The sequence below is a fragment of the Helianthus annuus genome, chromosome 17 (genome assembly GCF_002127325.2).
Source record: "Helianthus annuus cultivar XRQ/B chromosome 17, HanXRQr2.0-SUNRISE, whole genome shotgun sequence".
Taxonomy (NCBI): domain Eukaryota; kingdom Viridiplantae; phylum Streptophyta; class Magnoliopsida; order Asterales; family Asteraceae; genus Helianthus; species Helianthus annuus.
Window position 1 is genome coordinate 191,658,180 of NC_035449.2, and position 23,635 is coordinate 191,681,814.

Sequence of the window (23,635 nt, forward strand, 5' to 3'; positions counted from 1 at the left end):
CTCTTCAAAATCTTAACTCTTTGTTTGATTGATTTTAGGTTATGTGCATTCTAGAGTTGATTAGGGTTTTTCATCCACCTCCTGTAAGATTAAATATATTATGTTTAATATTTAATCTAGTAGCCATTATAATCATTTACATAATATAGATCAAAATATATAATACCCTATTAAATGATTAGTTGGTAATTGTTGATGGACCATATTACCCTTATTAACTAATTAGGTTTCCTCTTGGGTGCTTATATAAGGAGAATTATGTAGAGGTTAAAAGGTTACACACTTAGACATAACCTATTAGTCATAACATCATCGTCATCGACCTCCTCTCCTATAACCGATACCCTTTTCCGTTTAATTAGTCACCATCATCAGTTAGCACCCTAAGGAGGAACCAGATCACACTGACAACTATGTCGAACTCGATGGCATCATCTATCACTGGATTCTCCACTGCACGGTCTGCTGTAACAGGTATGTTTTCATGTTTTCCATTATGATTAAACAGAACTGATCCAACATGTGGTATCAGAGCATATGTTGATTAGTCGGTTCTGTTTTCGTATCCATCAATTTTGGGATAGAAATCTGGAAAACGGAACTTTTGATAACTTAATAAACCTAACAGCCGGTTTCGAGTCATAAAGATCCACTCGAGATCTCTGTTTCGAGGAAAAGAATTTGTTTTAAATGTCTTGGAATCAAAACGTATAAACTTATATCCGAAATTTGTTTTAGAAAAGCCTTAAAATTCAGGTTTCGGGTTCCAGAATTTAAGTTTTATTTTTTAGGGTTCATCATGTTCTTAGGAAAATTCGAAAATTCCTTTATGTGTTGGAATGTTATTAGGATTGATGAGTGTTTTTTCCTATTTGATCCAATTTAATCTGTTAAGTTTATTTCGAAAACTGTTAAAAGATATACAGTTATAATTTTCGAAATATTTTTGATAAAATTAGATCATCTTAAAACAGGAAACCATATCTCATAATCCCTTAGAATTCGAATTTTCAGTTATGTTTTCACATTCACAGCTGTTAACAGGAAGTTTCGAAATCCCTTCTAACGAACCGAGACCAAGATCTCGACTCGAGACCATAAGGTCTCGACTCGAAATCATAAGTGTTCTCAAATGTTTATAACTCGAGACAACGATTTCGACTCGAGATCATAAGGTCTCGACTCGAGACCACTAAGGTTTCGACTAAGGGCTTCAATCTTCACAACTCGAGACCATGGTTGCGACTCGAGACCTCATAAGTAGTCGAGATCTCATAATTCACATCAGTCGAGACCATGATTACGACTCGAGACACTGAGGTTGCGACTCGAGACCTTAATGAGTCGAGACCTCATAATGATGAGTCGAGACTTGACTCGAGATCTCACTCGAGACCTCATAACTGAGTCGAGATCTCACTCGAAACCTCATTATTTTAGGCTGTTTAATGTGAACTAAGATTTAGCTTGAATCTCACTCAATCCGCGCTAACAGGTGGTTTGCTACTAAATAATTGGTTTTTGTAATTACTTAGTTAATTAATCAGAATCAGATAATGTTTTACAAAACCAAAATGGCTTAACTTGAATGAGCTTCTGATGTATCATTTCTGGCCAAAGCTGATTTGATACATTTACTTATCATTCAAGTATTACAAAAGCTATGTTGAGTGTGCATCATAAACATGAATGTCTTAATATCTGGCCAAAGCTGATTTAATTCCTTCATAGATGGCATACTTAACAAGTGCATAACTAAAGTGATTGTCTCAATTTCTGGTCAAAGTTGATTTGTTACAACCACTTTGCACATATGCTTAAATGATTACACTTCTGGCCAAAGCTGATTTGTTTTCGTTTAAATAGAATTTTTAACTAAGTCTATTATTTTGATGTTAGTAATAGACAATATCACAGCTTCATAATGTAAAATGGTCATTATTTATGCCTGCCTTAGTTTAACGTGCACTTAGATCACATTAGGACTTCTTCCTCAGTATCATAACTTGCTCATCTTATTTCCACTATCAGCGCCCAATTGCTGGATTCCACCTTTGACCGGTGATAACTTTGTTGCATGGAAGGATGCGCTCATGCTTACACTTGGACAGCTGGACTTTGACTATGCTCTAAGAGATAATAAGCCAGCGGACCTTACTCCACAAAGTACTGCTGCTGAGCAGTTGACTCATGAAAAGTGGACTAGGTGTAACCGCATGTCTCTCATGTTCATGAAGCAGTCTATAAGCAATGCAATCAGGGGAGCCATTCCTGATTCTGAAGATGCTAAAACCTACTTGGCTTCTGTGGAGGCGCAGTTCAAGGGGACGTCTAAAGCACACGCTAGTACTCTTATTCTCAAGCTGGTGACGACTAAGTATGATGGGAGGAACGGCATTCGTGAACACATCATGATGATGAATGACATGGCCAATAAGCTGAAGGGGCTGGAAATGGAAATCAGTGATGGTTTCCTCGTTCACTTCATCATTACTTCGCTTCCTTCGTCTTTTGAAGCATTCAAGATCAATTACAACACTCAGAAGGACAAATGGACGATGAGTGAGCCGGTCGCTATGTGCGTACAGGAGGAAGAGCGTATGAGGATGGATCGCACTACCGATGTTGCAAACTTCACCACCTCCAACACTAAGAAAAGGAAGAACAATCATCAAAGGAATGATGCTTCTAAAATCCAAAGGCCAAATCCTAATACAAGTGCACCTTCCAGCTCTAAGAACTCCTTAGGCAGAATCCACTGCAAGTTCTGTAAAAAGGCAGGACATATGCAGAAGGAATGCCCTGACTTTAAGGAGTGGCTGGCTAAGAAAGGTAACGATTATTTTATGATACTTGAGTCCTATAATTTAAGTGTTCCTGCTAATTCTTGGTGGTTTGATTCTGGTTCTATGGTTCATGTTACAAATTCAACCCAGGGATTCCTTTCAATCCGGAAGCTGGAAAGAAACCAAAGAACGCTTAAGGTTGGGGATGATCGAGAATTAGAAGTGAAGGCCATTGGAACATTACAATTATTTATGAAAACTGGTTTATGTATTAAACTTTATGATACCTTATATGTTCCTGAGGTAACCCGGAACCTTGTATCAGGACCAAAGTTAGACATGGACGCTTTTATTATTTCCCATGGTCATCGCAAACTCTCTATCCTCTATGATTCTGTTCTTTATGGTACTGGTATTCTGGATGGTGGTCTCTATAGATTAGAACTAGATGATAACTTTTCCAAATCTTTGTTGTCATATAACATTAATGAATCACTCACAAAGATGAAAGAGAAATGAGACTTAGAGACTTCATCCATGTTCTGGCATCAACGTTTAGGCCACATCTCAAGAGAACGATTAAATCATCTCGTAAAAGGATGAAGTCTTACCTCCTCTCGATTTCTCTGATTTTGGAACATGTGTCAAATGTCTTAAAGGTAAAATGACATTAGCGAATAAGAAAGGTGCCACTAGGAGCTCTAATTTATTAGAACTCATTCACACTGACATTAGTGGTCCCTACCAAATCGCTGGCATAACAGGACATACTTCATTTATCACGTTCATTGATGATTATTCTCGTTACATGTACTTGTATCTTATTTAGGAGAAATCTGAATCTCTAACAACTTTTAAAGATTATAAGGCTGAAGTTGAAAAGCAATTAGATCGTCAGATTAAAGTTGTGAGATCATATAGAGGCGGTGAATATTATGGAAGACATACTGATGTGGGTCAAGCTCCTGGTCCATTTTATGAGTTTTGTAAGGGCAGAGGATTGTGAACCAATACACCATGCCTGGTACACCTCAGCAGAACGGTGTCGCTGAAAGAAGAAACCGTACCCTTATGAACATGGTGCGCAGTATGTTAGCCAACACTAATTTACCATTATTCCTCTGGACTGAAGCGTTAAAAGCAGTTGTTCATATACTCAATAGAGTTCCTTCTAAGTCTGTCCCTAAAACTCCTTATGAACTTTGGACATGAAGGAAACCGAGTCTTAAATATATGAAAGTATGGGGCTGCATTGCTGAAGCAAAACTTTACAATCCTTTTCTAAGGCAACTTGACCCTAAAACAGTTACCTGTTTCTTTATCGGGTATCCTGATAACTCAAAGGGTTATCGTTTCTATTGTCCTTCCCATGTCACCCGTATTGTTGAAACTAAGCGTGTTGCGTTCCTGGAGGATTTCAAGGTCAGTGGGAGCAGTACCAACCCTTACGAAGAATTGCAAGAAGTACAAGACGCGGGGGGGGGGGGGGGGGGGGAGAGACTCGTCGCTTACCATTACTCCGATTACTCCTCTTGTACCCAATGCAACTACAGTACCTGAAGCTACTGCACCAACTCCAAATTCACCTCTACAATTAGAACCTATTATACCTCATGACGAAGGCACATCAAACGCTCATAACCAAGACAACGCTGAACCCGATAATCCACTCAGGAGGTCATCTAGGGCAAAGAAGGCCTACTAATTGGGATGATTATGTTACCTACCTGACTGAAATGGATCCCAGAAAGCTCAATGATCCTATCTCTTACAATGAAGCCATAAGCAGTGATCAGTCTTCTGAATGGAATAAAGCAATGATTGATGAGCTTGAATCCATGAAGAAAAATGACGTTTGAGATTTGGTAGAATTACCCAACGGTGTCAAACCCGTAGGATGTAAATGGGTGTTCAAAACAAAACTGGATCTGAATGGGAACGTTGAATGCTACAAAGCGAGATTGGTTGCAAAGGGCTACACTCAGAAAGAGGGAATTGATTATCAAGAGACGTTTTCACATGTCTCTCGTAAAGATTCATTAAGGATCGTCATGGCCCTAGTAGCTCATTTTGATTTAGAGCTGCATCAAATGGACGTTAAAACCGTTTTCCTTAACGGAGAATTGGACAAAGATGTTTACATGAAACAACCTGAAGGCTTTAAACCTGAAGGTCAGGAGCATCTAGTCTGTAAGTTGAAGAAATCCATTTACGGGTTAAAACAAGCATCACGTTAATGGTACCTCAAGTTTAATGAAGTAATGAAGAAACAAGGTTTATGAAGAATCAAGTGGATCAATGCACCTACCTCAAGATGAGTGGGAGCAACTTTACTATACTTTTCTATTACGTAGATGATATTCTATTGGCAAGTAATAGTTTAGACATGTTGCATGAGTCGAAGCGGTTACTCTCGCATAACTTCGACATGAAGGATCTCGGAGATGCTTCTTACGTCATTAGCGTCGAAATTCACCGAGATAGACACAAAGGGATCTTAGGATTGTCCCAAAGGGCTTACATAGATCGTGTCCTTACACGTTACAACATGCAACAGTGCAAACCCTCCGTCGCTCCAGTAGTTAAATGTCACACCCCGATTTCCATGTGTATCACCGGTGGGCCCGGTGGGGGATTACCGTGACGTAGTTGGCAACAATATAGTCAAACCACACAATTATATAAATGCACAGCGGAAGCTTTAAAGATAAATATATACTTCAACCTCTGGTGGTAATATCAAATATATTACAGAAGTCGAATGTATCCACAGCGGATCAAAATAATAAAATATTGTTCATTCAGATACGGCATCGAGTTTGCGAGACTATTCGTGATGCTTAGGAAGCTAATACCAGCCAATTTCGTATAGTACCTGCACTTAATCTTTTTGAGGAAAATACGTCAGTTTACACTGGTAAATACATTCAACTGACACATTTGAAAATGTTTATTTAAAATTGATTTGAATGCACAAGGCACAAACTCTTTTATAACTTGGGAAAATTATTAAAATCTTGTGAACGTATTACATGTTCTTTTATGCGTTCAGTAGCCCGGATCGTGCCGGGTTAAAGATTAATAGACACACCACATTGCGTAAAACCATAGTATAGAAACCAACGGCCACGTCTTTTAATTAAATGTCGACAATATATACCGGGTGTACGCCTACACCGGGATGTCGATGGTCGTGGCCATTTCGTAAAATGATGCCAAGGATATCCGGGACAACGGTCATTAACCCCCCAAAGGCTTTTAAGAAACAAAACTGTTTAAATGAGCCGATCATAATATTTAATTACCCACCTAAGCGGTGGAAAGGTATGATGCTCAATCAAGCGGTATTATTATACCGTATCCCAAGCCCGTATAGGGGAAATAAGTCAAAAGTATTTACCTTTGCAAGTATTATTCCTTAATTTGATTAAATCACCGATAGCTTTTACTGGGCTCCTAATCTGGAATGAAGGTTTTAATTAACCTCTTAGAATCCTAACGGGTCTTTATATTGGCCGTAGCCTAGACCGGTTAGTTCCGGAATATAAATATGGTTTAATCGCGTGAAAGGCGAAAACCGAGAATGGAATGTGATTCTGCCCCAAACAAGTTCAGAGACTTGTTTTATATGGGTTCAATGTTCACACTCTGTATTTTGGGGTCAAAATAATATAGTTTGACCCGTATCGGCTAATTTATGAAAACTAGTTTCATAAGCCGAACCGTGCGCGCAATAGGCGAAACGGTTAACCATGAGAGTCTTACGCTTATTTCCTAAGTCAATATGCCTTAAATAGGTTGTGGTATCAGTAGGATACCTTCCATGATGCCCGTAACGAGTTTAAGTTAATATTATGCCCCGTAGGGGCTTTTCGGTCTTTTTAAAGACTTTTAAAGAGCTTTTCGAGTTCTACAGGAAATCTGAGTTTCCCGAACAGTTTATAAAGTCTAAAATACTTTATTTATTATTTAAAATCAGTAGCAACTGGAATCGGGTCAAAAGACCTTGTAGAACTCAAGTTTTGGCCGAAAAGGGCATATTCGGTATTTACCGAACCGTAGCCATAACCGCAGGTTATGAGCAAGGTAAAAATTATTAAAAATCGTTAAAATTCCAAAAATATTATTTTATAACAGTGGGTAAAAGTTTTGGTGATGAAATCTTGGTTTAGATGGGCGTTATGCTAATTGCGCCGTTTATTACAAAAGTTTACTTTAATTGCGCTATTTAGCACAACTCTCATTCTAGACCTCGGATTGACGTGAAACTTTAAGGACATGCTTATAATTTAGTAAGTAAGGTTATGGTCCATTCACGTGTCCGAAATACTCGTTTTATTTTATAAAGGCCGTTACGGTCAACTTTTAGGCGATTAACGGAAATGCGTAAAAGACTCGGACAATTCATGAACCGATCACAGAGGTCTATACCATCATGTAACCTGGTCCTAAGAGAGTCCTAAGGCATATCTATACCTCACTAAAACGGGTCAGAACTGAAATCAAAGCAAAAGTCAAACTTTTGCGACATTCGGCTCCGAACCGGGTCAATATAGCAAATGGTCGATTCAAACGAGCGTAAACAAGTTTATATACTTAATATCATGTTTTATGAGTGCCAAAGCAGGTTTCATAGCATATACATTACAGATTATGCATAAATCGCAAAAATAGCTTTCTGTTGACTTTTTAACCGTTCGTTTGACTCGACATTTGAGCTAGTTAGAGTGGTGATCAGAGGGAACCCTTTTAGAGGTTTATTACCCACATTAATACCAACTCATAACTACCTTTGATTCGTCATAAGACTGAACCATCTCGGATTTATTTTAAAGTCAAACCGTATTTACGACGGTTTGGTTTCTAGTGATTTTCTAAGCATAAATTGAACTACAAAGGATCTAATGAACTTACAGAAGTTAAGACTTGCTTAGAGAGCAATGAAGAACACTTGAGAGCCTTTAGAATGACCAGAGAAGTGTTGTTGTGTTGTGATGAAAGTTATGAACACAAGTATGCTATTTATAGCCAAAGTCAAGGTCTAAGATCATCACACAACACCCTACAACTGATCATGGATGGTTGGCATGTGTCCTAGAGGGTTATGGGTCGAGTAGGGGGCACCCATGCTGCACTAATTGTCCAAATGATCGTTCACAAGTTCAAAAGGCAAGTCTGTCCAAACATTCTGCATCTGGGCGTTTAATGCGGCCCGCATGGGAGTTCCATGCATGTTTTAATGCGGGTCGCCTGAAGTTCAAATTCAGGCGCGTACAATTAGAAGGCTCGCGGCCCGCCTCCACTTAACCCAAAACACAACGCGGGTCGCGAGAGGCTTGATTTTCAAGTTTTTAAAATCTTTTATAATCATTACGAAATCCTGGTAATTAATAACGAAATCTTTCGTAATTATTAACCTGACCTTTCGGGTTTGAAGGGGTAACTTTGCGGTTTGGCCCTCGGTTAATTACAACTAAGGACCTCGTGTTATTTACCCGCTTAGTTAAGTCCCTCGGTTAGTTTGTTAATTATTCAGAAAGCCTTAACTTTCATTGTTGACGCTTTTAGCCCTTCTCATACGAATTCGATCATAACTTTCTCGTTTTAAAACGGAACTTCGCGGAATTTATACAGTATATTCTAGTGAGCGTATAATACTGTTACAAAGCCTCGGGAGCGTTAAAGGGTCACTCAGAGGTATAATTAAACATGTTGACACAGTTAACCCCTGTAGCTTGTAATCTCTCACTTTCTTCCGCGTTTCGCTTCCGTACGATCCATGATTCATTCGTTTGAAGGTACAAGCACCATTTAGGGTTACCATACAGTACATTTACCCTTGCTTGACATCTATAACCCTCGAATTTACATACATTCAAGGTTTGTCAAAATTAGTCCTTTATTTAATATCAATGCCACGTGTAATCAAATGACACGTGTTAACACATCATTGGACACAAAAATTCGAGGTGTTACATCCTCACCCCCTTAAAATAAATCTCGACCCGAGATTTACTCAAATAAATAGGGGTACTTTTCTTTCATTGTGGCTTCGACTTCCCACGTATATTCGGGACCTCTACGAGCATCCCATTTGACCTTTACAATCGGTACGTGCTTTCTTCGAAGCTTCTTCACCTGTCGATCTTCAATCGACAAAGGTTTTTCTACAAACTTTAAGCTCTCATCTATATGCACATCTGTGTGTGGAATCACCAATGATTCATCGGCGAAGCACTTTTTGAGATTGCAGATGTGGAACACATTGTGAATTCCATTGAGCTCTTCAGGCAAGTTCAACTTATAGGCAACTGACCCGACACGTTCAATGACCTCAAGGTCCTATGTACCTCGGACTCAGCTTGCCCTTCTTGCCGAAACGCATCACCCCTTTCCAAGGCGACACTTTAAGCAACACCTTTTCACCTACATCAAAGTGAAGGTCCTTACGCTTCGGATCAGCGTAGCTTTTCTGCCTATCACGGGCAGCCTTGAGACGTTCCCGTATCTGGACAATCTTGTCCGTTGTCTGGAAAACTATCTCTGGTCCCGATAATTGGACCTCTCCTACTTCCGCCCAACAAACAGGCGATCTACATTTCCTACCGTATAATGCCTCGAAAGGCGCAGCCTTTATGCTGGTATGGTAGCTATTATTGTAGGAGAATTCGATTAGGGGTAGATTCTTATCCCAGTTACCACCTAAATCGATCGCACATGCACGAAGCATGTCTTCTAGCGTTTGGATAGTACGCTCACTCTGACCGTCCGTCTGTGGATGGTAAGCCGTACTGAAGTTTAAACGCGTACCCAACGATTGCTGGAAACTCTTCCAAAATGTGACGTGTATCTAGTATCCCTGTCGGAGATAATAGACACAGGTATGCCGTGTAAGGCTACAATCTTATCAACATAAAGTTGGGCTAACATATCGGAGCTATACGTCTCCTTGATGGGTAGAAAATGAGCTGATTTAGTCAGCCTATCGACTATAACCCATATTGTATCGTTTCCTTTCCTGGTTTTGGGTAACTTGGTTATGAAGTCCATAGTTACACATTCCCACTTCCACTCGGGAAGCTCAGGCTGTTGTAGCAAGCCAGACGGCTTTTGGTGCTCGGCTTTGACTTGAGCACAAGTCAAGCACTTTGCTACATGGGCGGCTACAGACTTTTTCAAGCCTATCCACCAATAGTTTGCCTTTAAGTCTTGATACATTTTGTCTGCACCAGGATGGACTGAATATTTGGAACTATGGGCTTCCTGGAGGATAACATCTCGTAGTCCTCCATAAATTGGAACCCATATACGTCCGTTCAATCTAAGGATTCCATCCTTGCTAAGAGTCAACTGCTCCTCAGTTACTCCTAACTTTTCATTAGGATAATTAGCTTCCAACACAGCCTCTCGCTGTGCAGCTAATATCCTCTCAATCAAATTGTTCTTGACTTCAATGCTCTTGGCATTGATTCGAATAGGTTTTACCCTTTCTTTCCTGCTCAAGGCATCAGCGACTACATTCGCCTTGCCGGGATGGTACCTGATCTCACAATCATAGTCATTCAAGGTCTCCATCCAACGGCGCTGCCTCATGTTCAACTCTTTCTGATTGAACAGGTGCTGAAGGCTTTTGTGATCAGAATAAATCACAAATTTAATACCATAAAGGTAATGCCTCCACAATTTCAGTGCAAATACAACGGCACCCAACTCCAAGTCATGGGTGGTGTAATTCTTTTCGTGCACCTTTAGTTGTCTTGAAGCATAGGCAATCACCTTGCCTTTCTGCATAAGCACACACCCCATGCCTGTGTGTGATGCATCGCAGTAAACTACGAATTCATCTGTACCTTCAGGTAGTGTCAACACAGGGCGTTGCTTAGCTTCTGCTTCAGAACTTCGAAGGACTCTTGCTGCTTTGGGCCCCAAATAAATTTTTCTTTCTTCTTGGTTAAGGAAGTCAGGGGCGCAGCAATCCTTGAAAAATTCTCAATAAATCTCCTGTAGTATCCTGCCAATCCCAGGAAACTACGAATTTCGGTAGGCGTCCTTGGCTCCTGCCAGTTCATGACCGCCTCTACCTTAGCGGGATCCACCTGGATACCTCGCTCACTCACAACGTGACCCAAAAACTGAACCTCTCTTAGCCAGAATTCACATTTCGAGAATTTGGCGTAGAGTTTCTCACGCTGTAGTAATTCGAGAATGCAACGGAGGTGCTTCTCGTGGTCAGCTTGGCTTTTGGAATATATAAGGATATCGTCGATGAAGACGATGACAAATTTGTCTAAATACGGCTTGCAGACGCGATTCATGAGATCCATGAATGCAGCCGGTGCATTTGTGAGCCCAAAAGGCATCACTAGGAACTCGTAATGACCATAGCGAGTCCTAAATGCTGTCTTATGTACATCTTCATCTCTGACCCTTAGCTGATGATAGCCCGACCTCAAGTCGATCTTTGAGAAGTAGCTCGCTCCTTGTAGCTGATCGAACAGATCGTCGATCCTTGGCAAAGGATATCTATTCTTTATGGTAACTTTGTTCAGCTCACGGTAATCGATGCACAACCGCATCGATCCGTCCTTCTTCTTTACAAATAGGACACGTGCTCCCCAGGGAGACGAACTAGGTCTGATAAAACCTTTTGCCAACAGTTCATCCAACTGGGTTCTTAGTTCCTTCATTTCAGTAGGAGCTAGCCTGTAAGGTGCTCTTGCTATCGGAGCTGCTCCAGGAATGATATCTATTCTGAATTCCACTTGTCTATCTGGTGGCAAACCAGGTAGTTCTTCAGGAAAAACCTCGGGATATTCAGAAATGACAGGAAGATCCTCGATCTTCGGCTTAGGTTCTTCAATTATCACCTGAGCCATGTAAATGACACAGCCTCTGTTCAAACACCTAGAAGCTTTGAGCATAGATACGTCCTCGGGCAATCCGTACTGCGTATCTCCTCGAATGGTAAGCGATTCACCATTCGGAGTTTTTAACACTATATGCCTTTTGCCGCAAATGATTTGGGCCTGATCACGGGATAACCAGTCCATGCCTAGGACTATGTCGAAACCCGCTAGTTTGAAAGGAAGTAGAGATAGAGGAAAAGAATGGTTCTTAATGGACATTTCACGTCCCTCTAGAACAGTGGAGACGGTTTCTATCGTGCCGTCTGCTAACTCTACCTCGTATTTCACATCTAGGGTTTTGATAGGCATATTTAATAGTTGGCAAAATTTTTGGTCTACAAAGGATTTATCGGCGCCTGAATCGAAAAGTACTCTTGCAAATATATTACTTACGAGAAAAGTACCTGTAAGCACATTGTCGTTCAGCACAGCCTCCTTTGCATCCATGCGGAAGACTCTAGCATTTGTCTTTTTGGTCTCCTCCGCCTTCCTGGCATTCTTAGGGAAGTTGCTCTTGATATGCCCCTTTTCATTGCAACCGTAGCAGATTGCATCCTTGATCTTCTTGCAATCCACGGTCTTATGATCCTTGGACTTGCATAGTCCACAGGCAAAAGTCTTTGGCTGGGACTGTGAATTTGACCCAAACCTACATTTCCCAGAGTGGGGTTTCTTGCAGATTTTGCAGTTGGGTCTTTCACCAGTTTGCCCATCTTTCTTCGTCTCTGACCCTCTTTTGCCATCACCGTTTCCACGGTGCTTCTTTCCTGACCTTCGTGAGGTATCATCCTCACGTTTCCTTTTCTCAGCCTCCTTGCTCCTTAGCGTCTTCAGACGGACAGCATCTAAAGTGAGAGACAAGGAGAGGTCAGTAACTGACCTGAAGGTCGTCGGCCGAGAGGCCTTCACACTCGCCTTTATCGCAGGCTCCAAGCCCCCAATGAAACGGGCGATTCTTCTAGACTCTGGTGTCACAAGGTACGAAACCAGGCGAGACATCGTATTGAAGCTCGTCAAATAAGCCTGGTAGTCCAGGTTCGTCATCACCAGTGACACAAAGTCAGCTTCGATCTTCTCAACCTCATGCTGAGGGCAGTAGTTTTCCTTAATGAGAGCAATAAATTCCTCCCATGTCATCTTGTATAAAGCAGACTTACCTGATGCCTGCACCAACGCTCTCCACCATGCCAGGGCCTCGCCCTTAAATGACTGGGACACAAACTTCACCACATCCTTCTCCGCACACCCACTGATGTCCACAATAGTGTCCATCTCATCCAGCCAGGTGATACAATCAACAGCACCCTTTTCCCCTGTGAATTCCCGGGACTTACAAGACACGAAGTACTTGTAGGTGCAACCCTTGGCACCGGACGCATCAGTATATTCTCGTTCACGATGAATACTATTCTCAGTGGACGAGTGATTATCGTCATCTTTCTTGGGTTTGGAGAGTGGTTTGGATTGTGACTTTGGTTTGGAGGGTGGTTTTGATACGGTTCTGCCTTGGGACTCAGTATATTGACGATCCAGAGCTGCCTGAACAGCATTGTCAATTAGAGCCTTTAACTGTGCGCCTGTCAAATGCACTGGCGCATTGTCGTAGTCATCTTCATTTGTATGGCTATTCTCTCCATTGGGATCCGCCATTGTAACTTGAATCTGTTACAGAAGATAACAAAATTTTATTCAGGAGATTATTATATAATTGTCTTTCATGACAATTTGTCAACCATGGTAACAGAGACCGTATTTGGTTAACTTATTACTCATTAAATCTTAGGATTTGAATATATCCTATTTTAGCTATATCAATAATATTGGCGGCATAAAGCCTAATCACGAGGATGTTTTATACTATTAGCCGAGATTTCAGAGAATCAAAGGCATAGAGATTTGAACCGTAGTTCTTTTATCTCTTTCTGACAGGGAGTCATAGACCACCACTGCCTTTTGTCTTTATGAGACAATTATTACGGCCCATAGGCACTACACCTCTAATGGATGTTTTAATATGGTTGGCCCGTAGGCACTACATCACTAATGGATGTTTAAATAAGGTTGGCCCGTAGGCACTACATCACTAATGGATGTTTTAATAAGATTGGCCCGTAGGCACTACATCACTAATGGATGTTTTAATAAGATTTGGCCCGTAGGCACTACATCACTAATGGATGTTTTAATAAGATTGGCCCGTAGGCACTACATCACTAATGGATGTTTTAATAAGATTGATCACCTTCATTGGTGATTTAACCCACGATTTATAAATCATTTAGTTGGGTTTTGAAATCCTTAAAGGATTATTGTATAAGGATGACGTGCGTGATTTTAACGAATCACATCTGCCATGATTGTTAACATGCTTGCAGCGGTTAACAGGGAATCTGAATCTTTTAATTAAGTCCTACCATCTTGGCCGGATCTTAAAAGACACCAGGCTAGGTTTCACTCGTAAGATTCTTTATTTAGGCAGATCAATTTAAAAGGAATGGTTTTGATTTATTTCATACATATTAAAACAAAACTCATAACATACATTCCATAATCTCAAATACAATCACATATTGCCCTAAATGGGTCTTTCAAATAGTACATACCTCCATAGAGGTTTAAAATAAGTGACAAGTCCACGCAGGGACTAACATAAGATAAGTGTCCATGCAAGGACTAAAAGATAAGTCCACGTAGGGACTGAAATACAATAAATGTCCATGTAGGGACTTCTTTTAAAGTAGAAATTACATTAGTACAACTATTTAAGGGCTAGTGGTCACGTTTCTTCTTTTTGCCCTTTAGTAGGTTCGCCAAGCCTTTGAGAAATCCTCGGTGGCTCTTTTTCTCTTCCTCGAACTCTCTCTCCCCACGATCTAGTCGATGGAGTATCTCTTCCTGTTCAGGAGGAGAGAAACGTGGTTGTGGCGCTTGTTGCGGAACTGGAGGTCTAGGAGGTATTGGATACCCATGAGCTGAGTAGTCCGGTGCTCCCATGTTTCCATGTGCTCCGTCAGGGTAGCGTGCATTATATCTAGCCGACACCACATATGGGTCGCGCTCGTAATTGTAGTTGTAATGTGCCTGAGACGGTTCGAACGGGTTGTAAGTCGTTGGACCCGTGTAAGCAGGTATGGGTTAGTCATACCCAAATGGTGGCGAATTTGGTGCAGCTGGTGCGGAGTTCGCCTCCTGTATAGGACTTGAAGGTCCTTCTTCTTGTAGTGGCGGATAGTGGCTACTACTAGAGTGTCGAGGGGTGCTGAAGTGGATACCCCCTCCTCCTCGTGTGGACATACGAGCATTTGTCCTCCTACGCCTTGGCGGATCAGGCATTACTGGTTGCGCCGGTGGCGGAGGTGGTGGCGTAACTGCCACAAAGCGTGAATCCTCAGAGGGATCCTGTGGATGTCGCGGTTGTTGTGATGTCTGTTGAGGTGGTGTGTAGTACCACTCATGTCGGTCAAACAACGCTTGGAAACTGTCTGGTCCCTGATAGGGTGTGCCATGGAAGGATGACCCATCAGAGACTTCTATCGGATGCGTGGGCGTACCACGAGCAGGTTCTGTTGGATCCGTATCTTCATCCATATGGTCTTCGGAGAAGTGATCTTGTGGCCCTAATGGAACAAAGCCTGAAGGTTCCTGTATGTAGTCAGCAGGATTAAACTGACCTATGAAGTATGGAGTAGGGTCGTCGTAATTTCGGTGTGATACCGAACGTTGTAGAGGTATGAAGGAAGGTTGTGGGTTGTTGGGATCATTCTCTGAGTTTGGCCCAAAGGAGTGCCGGTATGATGGCGTCGAGCTGTGCGAGGTGGAATGCCTCGCAGGTTCGTAAAGGTCTCTTCGTCGTTGTGGTTCTTCGCTCCTTGTCATTGAAGGAGGTCTTGTACCTGACGGTCCAGCTTCGTGATCGTGATGCGTCACGATATCTCCTCTGCCTCTTCTTCCCCTTCCTCTTCCTCGGAATATCACTGGCGGCATGTTTCCTGCTTTATAAAACTTTAAATACCAATAATAAAAGAAAAAGACAAAATTGGAATAACAATTCGAATTTGTCCTAAGTTCTTGTCTAGACTCAAGTATGTGCAATTGTGTCATTGAGATTAAACACAATAGGATAGTGTTTAATTCACTCAACGTTGGCTCTGATACCAACCTGTCACACCCCGATTTCCACGTGTATCACCGGTGGGCCCGGTGGGGGATTACCGTGACGTAGTTGGCAACAATATAGTCAAACCACACAATTATATAAATGCACAGCGGAAGCTTTAAAGATAAATATATACTTCAACCTCTGGTGGTAATATCAAATATATTACAGAAGTCGAATGTATCCACAGCGGATCAAAATAATAAAATATTGTTCATTCAGATACGGCATCGAGTTTGCGAGACTATTCGTGATGCTTAGGAAGCTAATACCAGCCAATTTCGTATAGTACCTGCACTTAATCTTTTTGGGGAAAATACGTCAGTTTACACTGGTAAATACATTCAACTGACACATTTGAAAATGTTTATTTAAAATTGATTTGAATGCACAAGGCACAAACTCTTTTATAACTTGGGAAAATTATTAAAATCTTGTGAACGTATTACATGTTCTTTTATGCGTTCAGTAGCCCGGATCGTGCCGGGTTAAAGATTAATAGACACACCACATTGCGTAAAACCGTAGTATAGAAACCAACGGCTACGTCTTTTAATTAAATGTCGACAATATATACCGGGTGTACGCCTACACCGGGATGTCGATGGTCGTGGCCATTTCGTAAAATGATGCCAAGGATATCCGGGACAACGGTCATTAACCCCCCAAAGGCTTTTAAGAAACAAAACTGTTTAAATGAGCCGATCATAATATTTAATTACCCACCTAAGCGGTGGAAAGGTATGATGCTCAATCAAGCGGTATTATTATACCGTATCCCAAGCCCGTATAGGGGAAATAAGTCAAAAGTATTTACCTTTGCAAGTATTATTCCTTAATTTGATTAAATCACCGATAGCTTTTACTGGGCTCCTAATCTGGAACGAAGGTTTTAATTAACCTCTTAGAATCCTAACGGGTCTTTATATTGGTCGTAGCCTAGACCGGTTAGTTCCGGAATATAAATATGGTTTAATCGCGTGAAAGGCGAAAACCGAGAATGGAATGTGATTCTGCCCCAAAAAAGTTCAGAGACTTGTTTTATATGGGTTCAATGTTCACACTCTGTATTTTGGGGTCAAAATAATATAGTTTGACCCGTATCGGCTAATTTATGAAAACTAGTTTCATAAGCCGAACCGTGCGCGCAATAGGCGAAACGGTTAACCATGAGAGTCTTACGCTTATTTCCTAAGTCAATATGCCTTAAAGAGGTTGTGGTATCAGTAGGATACCTTCCGTGATGCCCGTAACGAGTTTAAGTTAATATTATGCCCCGTAGGGGCTTTTCGGTCTTTTTAAAGACTTTTAAAGAGCTTTTCGAGTTCTACATGAAATCTGAGTTTCCCGAACAGTTTATAAAGTCTAAAATACTTTATTTATTATTTAAAATCAGTAGCAACTGGAATCGGGTCAAAAGACCTTGTAGAACTCAAGTTTTGGCCGAAAAGGGCATATTCGGTATTTACCGAACCGTAGCCATAACCGCAGGTTATGAGCAAGGTAAAAATTATTAAAAATCTTTAAAATTCCAAAAATATTATTTTATAACAGTGGGTAAAAGTTTTGGTGACGAAATCTTGGTTTAGAAGGGCGTTATGCTAATTGCGCCGTTTATTACAAAAGTTTACTTTAATTGCGCTATTTAGCACAACTCTCATTCTAGACCTCGGATTGACGTGAAACTTTAAGGACATGCTTATAATTTAGTAAGCAAGGTTATGGTCCGTTCACGTGTCCGAAATACTCGTTTTATTTTATAAAGGCCGTTACGGTCAACTTTTAGGCGATTAACGGAAATGCGTAAAAGACTCGGAAAATTCATGAACCGATCACAGAGGTCTATACCATCATGTAACCTGGTCCTAAGAGAGTCCTAAGGCATATCTATACCTCACTAAAACGGGTCAGAACTGAAGTCAAAGCAAAAGTCAAACTTTTGCGACATTCGGCTCCGAACCGGGTCAATATAGCAAATGGTCGATTCAAACGAGCGTAAACAAGTTTATATAATTAATATCATGTTTTATGAGTGCCAAAGCAGGTTTCATAGCATATACATTACAGATTATGCATAAATCGCAAAAATAGCTTTCTGTTGACTTTTTAACCGTTCGTTTGACTCGACATTTGTGCTAGTTAGAGTGGTGATCAGAGGGAACCCTTTTAGAGGTTTATTACCCACATTAATACCAACTCATAACTACCTTTGATTCGTCATAAGACTGAACCATCTCGGATTTATTTTAAAGTCAAACCGTATTTACGACGGTTTGGTTTCTAGTGATTTTCTAAGCATAAATTGAACTACAAAGGATCTAATGAACTTACAGAAGTTAAGACTTGCTTAGAGAGCAATGAAGAACACTTGAGAGCCTTTAGAATGACCAGAGAAGTGTTGTTGTGTTGTGATGAAAGTTATGAACACAAGTATGCTATTTATAGCCAAAGTCAAGGTCTAAGATCATCACACAACACCCTACAACTGATCATGGATGGTTGGCATGTGTCCTAGAGGGTTATGGGTCGAGTAGGGGGCACCCATGCTGCACTAATTGTCCAAATGATCGTTCACAAGTTCAAAAGGCAAGTCTGTCCAAACATTCTGCATCTGGGCGTCTAATGCGGCCCGCATGGGAGTTCCATGCATGTTTTAATGCGGGTCGCCTGAAGTTCAAATTCAGGCGCGTACAATTAGAAGGCTCGCGGCCCGCCTCCACTTAACCCAAAACACAACGCGGGTCGCGAGAGGCTTGATTTTCAAGTTTTTAAAATCTTTTATAATCATTACGAAATCCTGGTAATTAATAACGAAATCTTTCGTAATTATTAACCTGACCTTTCGGGTTTGAAGGGGTAACTTTGCGGTTTGGCCCTCGGTTAATTACAACTAAGGACCTCGTGTTATTTACCCGCTTAGTTAAGTCCCTCGGTTAGTTTATTAATTATTCAGAAAGCCTTAACTTTCATTGTTGACGCTTTTAGCCCTTCTTATACGAATTCGATCATAACTTTCTCGTTTTAAAACGGAACTTCGCGGAATTTATACAGTATATTCTAGTGAGCGTATAATACTGTTACAAAGCCTCGGGAGCGTTAAAGGGTCACTCAGAGGTATAATTAAACATGTTGACACAGTTAACCCCTGTAGCTTGTAATCTCTCACTTTCTTCCGCGTTTCGCTTCCGTACGATCCATGATTCATTCGTTTGAAGGTACAAGCACCATTTAGGGTTACCATACAGTACATTTACCCTTGCTTGACATCTATAACCCTCGAATTTACATACATTCAAGGTTTGTCAAAATTAGTCCTTTATTTAATATCAATGCCACGTGTAATCAAATGACACGTGTTAACACATCATTGGACACAAAAATTCGAGGTGTTACATTAAAGGAGATGTTTTCGGTTCATTCCAGTGTCCGACAACAGAGGTTGAGAAGGAGCAAATGAGCCAGATACCTTATGCGTCAATAGTCAGGAGCTTGATGTATGCTCAAGTCTGTACTCGCCCAGATATCGCTTATATTGCTGGAATGCTAGGCCGTTATCAGACTAATCCTGGCCTAGATCACTGGAAAGCAGCTAAGAAGGTACTTCGATATCTGCAAGGGACGAAAGACTATAAACTGACTTTTAGAAGAAGTGATCATTTAGAAGTGGTGGGCTATTCTGATTCTGACTTTGCCAAATGCAAAGATGACAAGAAATCCACTTCGGGCTATATCTTTATGTTAGCAGGCGGCCCTATCTCTTGGAAGAGTCATAAACAACAGTTGACCACAACTTCCACGATGATGGCAGAGTACATTGCTGTTTATAACGCAACCTGTCATGGAATGTTGCTTAGAAATCTGATCACTGGACTCAAAATCGTTAATTCCATTTCTAGACCACTGAAGCTTTACTGTGATAATTCAGATGCCGTTAGTTTCTCGAACAGTAACAGTTCGACTGGAGCTGGTTTATATCTCGATACAAAATATCCGTTCGTACGTGAACGAGTTGAGGAAAATAATCTTTGTATCGAGTATATTAGTACTAAAGATATGCTTGCGCATCCGATGACTAAAGGTCTCCCTCCAAAGGTTTACGAAGAACATGTTCGGAATATGAGATTTAGTAAAGACCTTATTTGAGCATATTGTACTAGCTTACGTTTTATGTTAATAAATTTCCTCAGTTTGATTTTGTATGTCTCTTAGAATATGTTCAACCGGTATAATGGCATGTAGACAAATAAAGTTACAAATCAAACAAAGGGCTTATGCGTTTTTTTATCATGACGATTAGGTTTTAATTTAAGGCTATAGTATGACTAATGGGGGTCCTGAGTCGCATAATGATTCAACGGCTGTATTTCTCTGCTATAGTACTTGTTTAAGGCTAAAATGAGTGTTAACTCCTGATCAGGCTTATCTAATACTCATAGTAAATGATTACTCGGCTAAGTGGGAGAATGTAAGATTAAATATATTATGTTTAATATTTAATCTAGTAGCCATTATAATCATTTACATAATATAGATCAAAATATATAATAACCTATTAAATAATTAGTTGGTGATTGTTGATGGACCATATTACCCTTATTAACTAATTAGGTTTCCTCTTGGGTGCTTATATAAGGAGAATTATGTAGAGGTTAAAAGGTTACACACTTAGACATAACCTATTAGTCATAACATCGTCATCATCGACCTCCTCTCCTATAACCGATACCCTTTTCGGTTTAATTAGTCACCATCATCAGTTAGCACCCTAAGGAGGAACCAGATCACACTGACAACTATGTCGAACTCGATGGCATCATCTATCACTGGATTCTCCACTGCACTGTCTGCTGTAACAGATATGTTTTCATGTTTTCCATTATGATTAAACAGAACTGATCCAACACCTCCTATTTGGATCTGAGATCCCATGTTTGAAGTGGAGGGGTCCAACGATTAGGGGCAAAAGATTTGAAAGCATGAGGAAGATAGGTGCCTATATTTTAACTTTTTCATCAATTTTGTTTTCTGCATAATTACGAGCCTCTTTGGTCTCGGCAAGCAAGACAAACAAATCTTTTAATCTTGCTATCTTTTTTATTATTATTATTATTATTATTATTATTATTATTATTATTATTATTATTATTATTATTATTATTATTATTATTATTATTATTATTATTATTATTATTATTATTATTAAGGGTTTAATTTGATTTTCTTCAAGTTCTTGGATTGATCGATAAGAAAAATATGACCTGATTTGCCCTTACGGAAAATGACAAAATAGCAGGATTTTATAAGAAAAATATGACCTGATTTTATTTTTGGACCAAAATGGCAATAAAACTGAAACCACAGGGACCCAGATGCAAAAAGTTTGAGTTTTGGACTAAAGTGGCAAAAGTGACCAAACCACAGGGATCAAAATGGCAGTTTACTCAATAAACAATTTTATCGTGTAGGCATGTCAAAGACATCACAGGACTAGATTTAAAGAGTTGTCAGCATTGGAATTTCTTGAGGTAATAATAATATAGTTGTTTTGTATGTTGCTTTTAGCATTGAACTCTAATAATGTTTTTTTTATGTTTGTAGATTCATTACGATCAAGTCGGAAAAGATGGGCTTTTTAGCCATAAAGAGGTAACTGTTCTCTATCTTCCCGATTTATCAGATTGTTTACCTTCGGTAGATGTTGGAGGGATCAGTGGCTTGCCAACAAGAAAGCAACTGCTGAGAGAGAACGTCTACATACTCTTAAAAGAGAGGTATACAGTTTTCTATATTACATGCAGTAAAAAAATAAATAGAAAAAAAAAAGGAACCGAACCACTTGTATAAGAAAACTAAACCTTTTGTAAGGTTGTCTGAAAGTAAAACTAATATTTTTTTATCTGTTTTACGTAGATCTCCCGTGAAAAAAAGGAAGGCTTGAAAGGTAAGATTTGTATATATTTTTTTGAAGTAAAACGACATTTTTGTCCCTGAAGATTTGCGAGTTTTGCGACTTTTGTCCAAAGGTTTGTTTTTCCGCATCTGGATCCAAAAGGTTTGAAATCTTGCCATTTCATCCGGCTTGTTAACTCCGTACATATTTTTCCGTTAAGTCAGGGGCATTTCTGTCTCTTTTATTAACTTAAAGGGCAATTCTATCTTTTTCCATTTATGTAAAAAGACCGAATACCCTGAAAAAGACCGAATTCCCTTTTAAGTTAATAAAAAAGACGGAATTACCCCTGACTTACCGAAGAAAGATGGAATTAACGAGCCGAATGAAAATGGCAAGATTTTAAACCTTTTGAATCCAGATGAGGAAAAACAAACCTCGTACGAAAGTCGCAAAATTGACCAAACCTCACAGATGAAAATGGTATTTTACTCTATTTTTTTGCTTTTATGCAAGTGTTAAAAACTGAGATTTTATATTAGTTGTCGCAGACACCGAATCTGAGAAATCCAAAGATGTGAAGAAGGATTCAACACCAGTAAAAAAAGAAAGAGTTAATTACTGTTTTCGTCCCTGTGGTTTGTCAAAAATCACTATTTTAGTCCATTAGTTTAAAAATTGCGATTTCAGTCCCTGTGGTTTTACTTTCGTAACCATTTCAGTCCCCGTGGTTTCACTTTCGTAACCATTTCAATCCATTATTATGTTAAGTACAAGGACTGAAATGGTTACGAGGTGGACTGAAATGGTTACGAAAGTGAAACCACGGGGACTGAAATCGCAATTTTTAAACTAATTGACTAAAATAGTGATTTTTGACAAACCACAGGGACAAAAACAGCGCTTCTGGATCCTCCGGGTCGGCATCAAAAGTCACTGCAAAGTCAAAAGGAAAAGTGAAGGAGTCTGGAAAAGAGGGAGTTGAAAGCAATGTAGAAATGGAGACGAAAGTTGAAGGAAATGATTCTGAAAACAAGAAACCGGTAGAAGAAGCTGCTGCAGTCCAGAAGACTGGTAGCGGAAAGAAGAAAATAAAAAGAAAAGTTGTAAAAAAGAAGGTTGTTGGAAAAGATGATAAACCAGAAAGCGCAGTAAAAAAAAGCGACACATCAGATCCTAAAACGGCGGAAGTGACAACTACTGCTTCTTATGAACTTTTCTTCAACAAAAATTCAGTTTCAACTTCTGCAAATTTACATATACAAGCAAGCTTCTGAGTTGTAGAGTGTGAATTGAGACTTGAGCGGAGCCTGAACCAAAACGGGTTCAGGTTGTCTGACTCATAGGTGATTTTGGATTGTTATAATTATTTTCATTTTTGTTTACCATACATTGTTACTGACTATCACTGTTTTTATGTTTTCGTTTAGAGTTAATTACTATTTTTGTCCCTGTGGTTTGTCAAAAATCACTATTTCAGTCCATTAGTTTAAAAATTGCGATTTCAGACCCTGTGGTTTCACTTTCGTAACCATTTCAGTCCCTGGGGTTTCACTTTCGTAACCATTTCAATCCATTATTCTGTTAAGTATAGGGACTGAAATGGTTACGAGGTGGACTGAAATGGTTACGAAAGTGAAACTACAGGGACTGAAATCGTAATTTTTAAACTAATTGACTGAAATAGTGATTTTTGACAAACCACAGGGACAAAAACAGTAATTAACTCTTTCGTTTAAAGATTCAAAGTATGCATTCTGAATTACTGAAATTGTCTCAAGTCTTGCTTTTTCGTTTTTAGCCTTATTATACATGCCAATGTTATACATGTTAATGTAAATAAAAACTTGTCATTACGACACTAAAAAACCCGTCCGGACGGGTATACTACTAGCAT

At 39.8% G+C, this 23,635-nt stretch overlaps 1 long non-coding RNA gene across 1 annotated transcript; it reads left to right on the plus strand.

Annotated features, from left to right (window-relative positions):
• The first annotated feature begins 21,411 nt into the window (after positions 1-21,411).
• On the plus strand, positions 21,412-22,372 carry LOC110925908. Its single transcript, XR_002584856.2, has 3 exons — positions 21,412-21,619; positions 21,759-21,789; positions 22,290-22,372. It is a non-coding gene; the product is annotated as an uncharacterized LOC110925908 (long non-coding RNA).
• Positions 22,373-23,635: the final 1,263 nt, after the last annotated feature.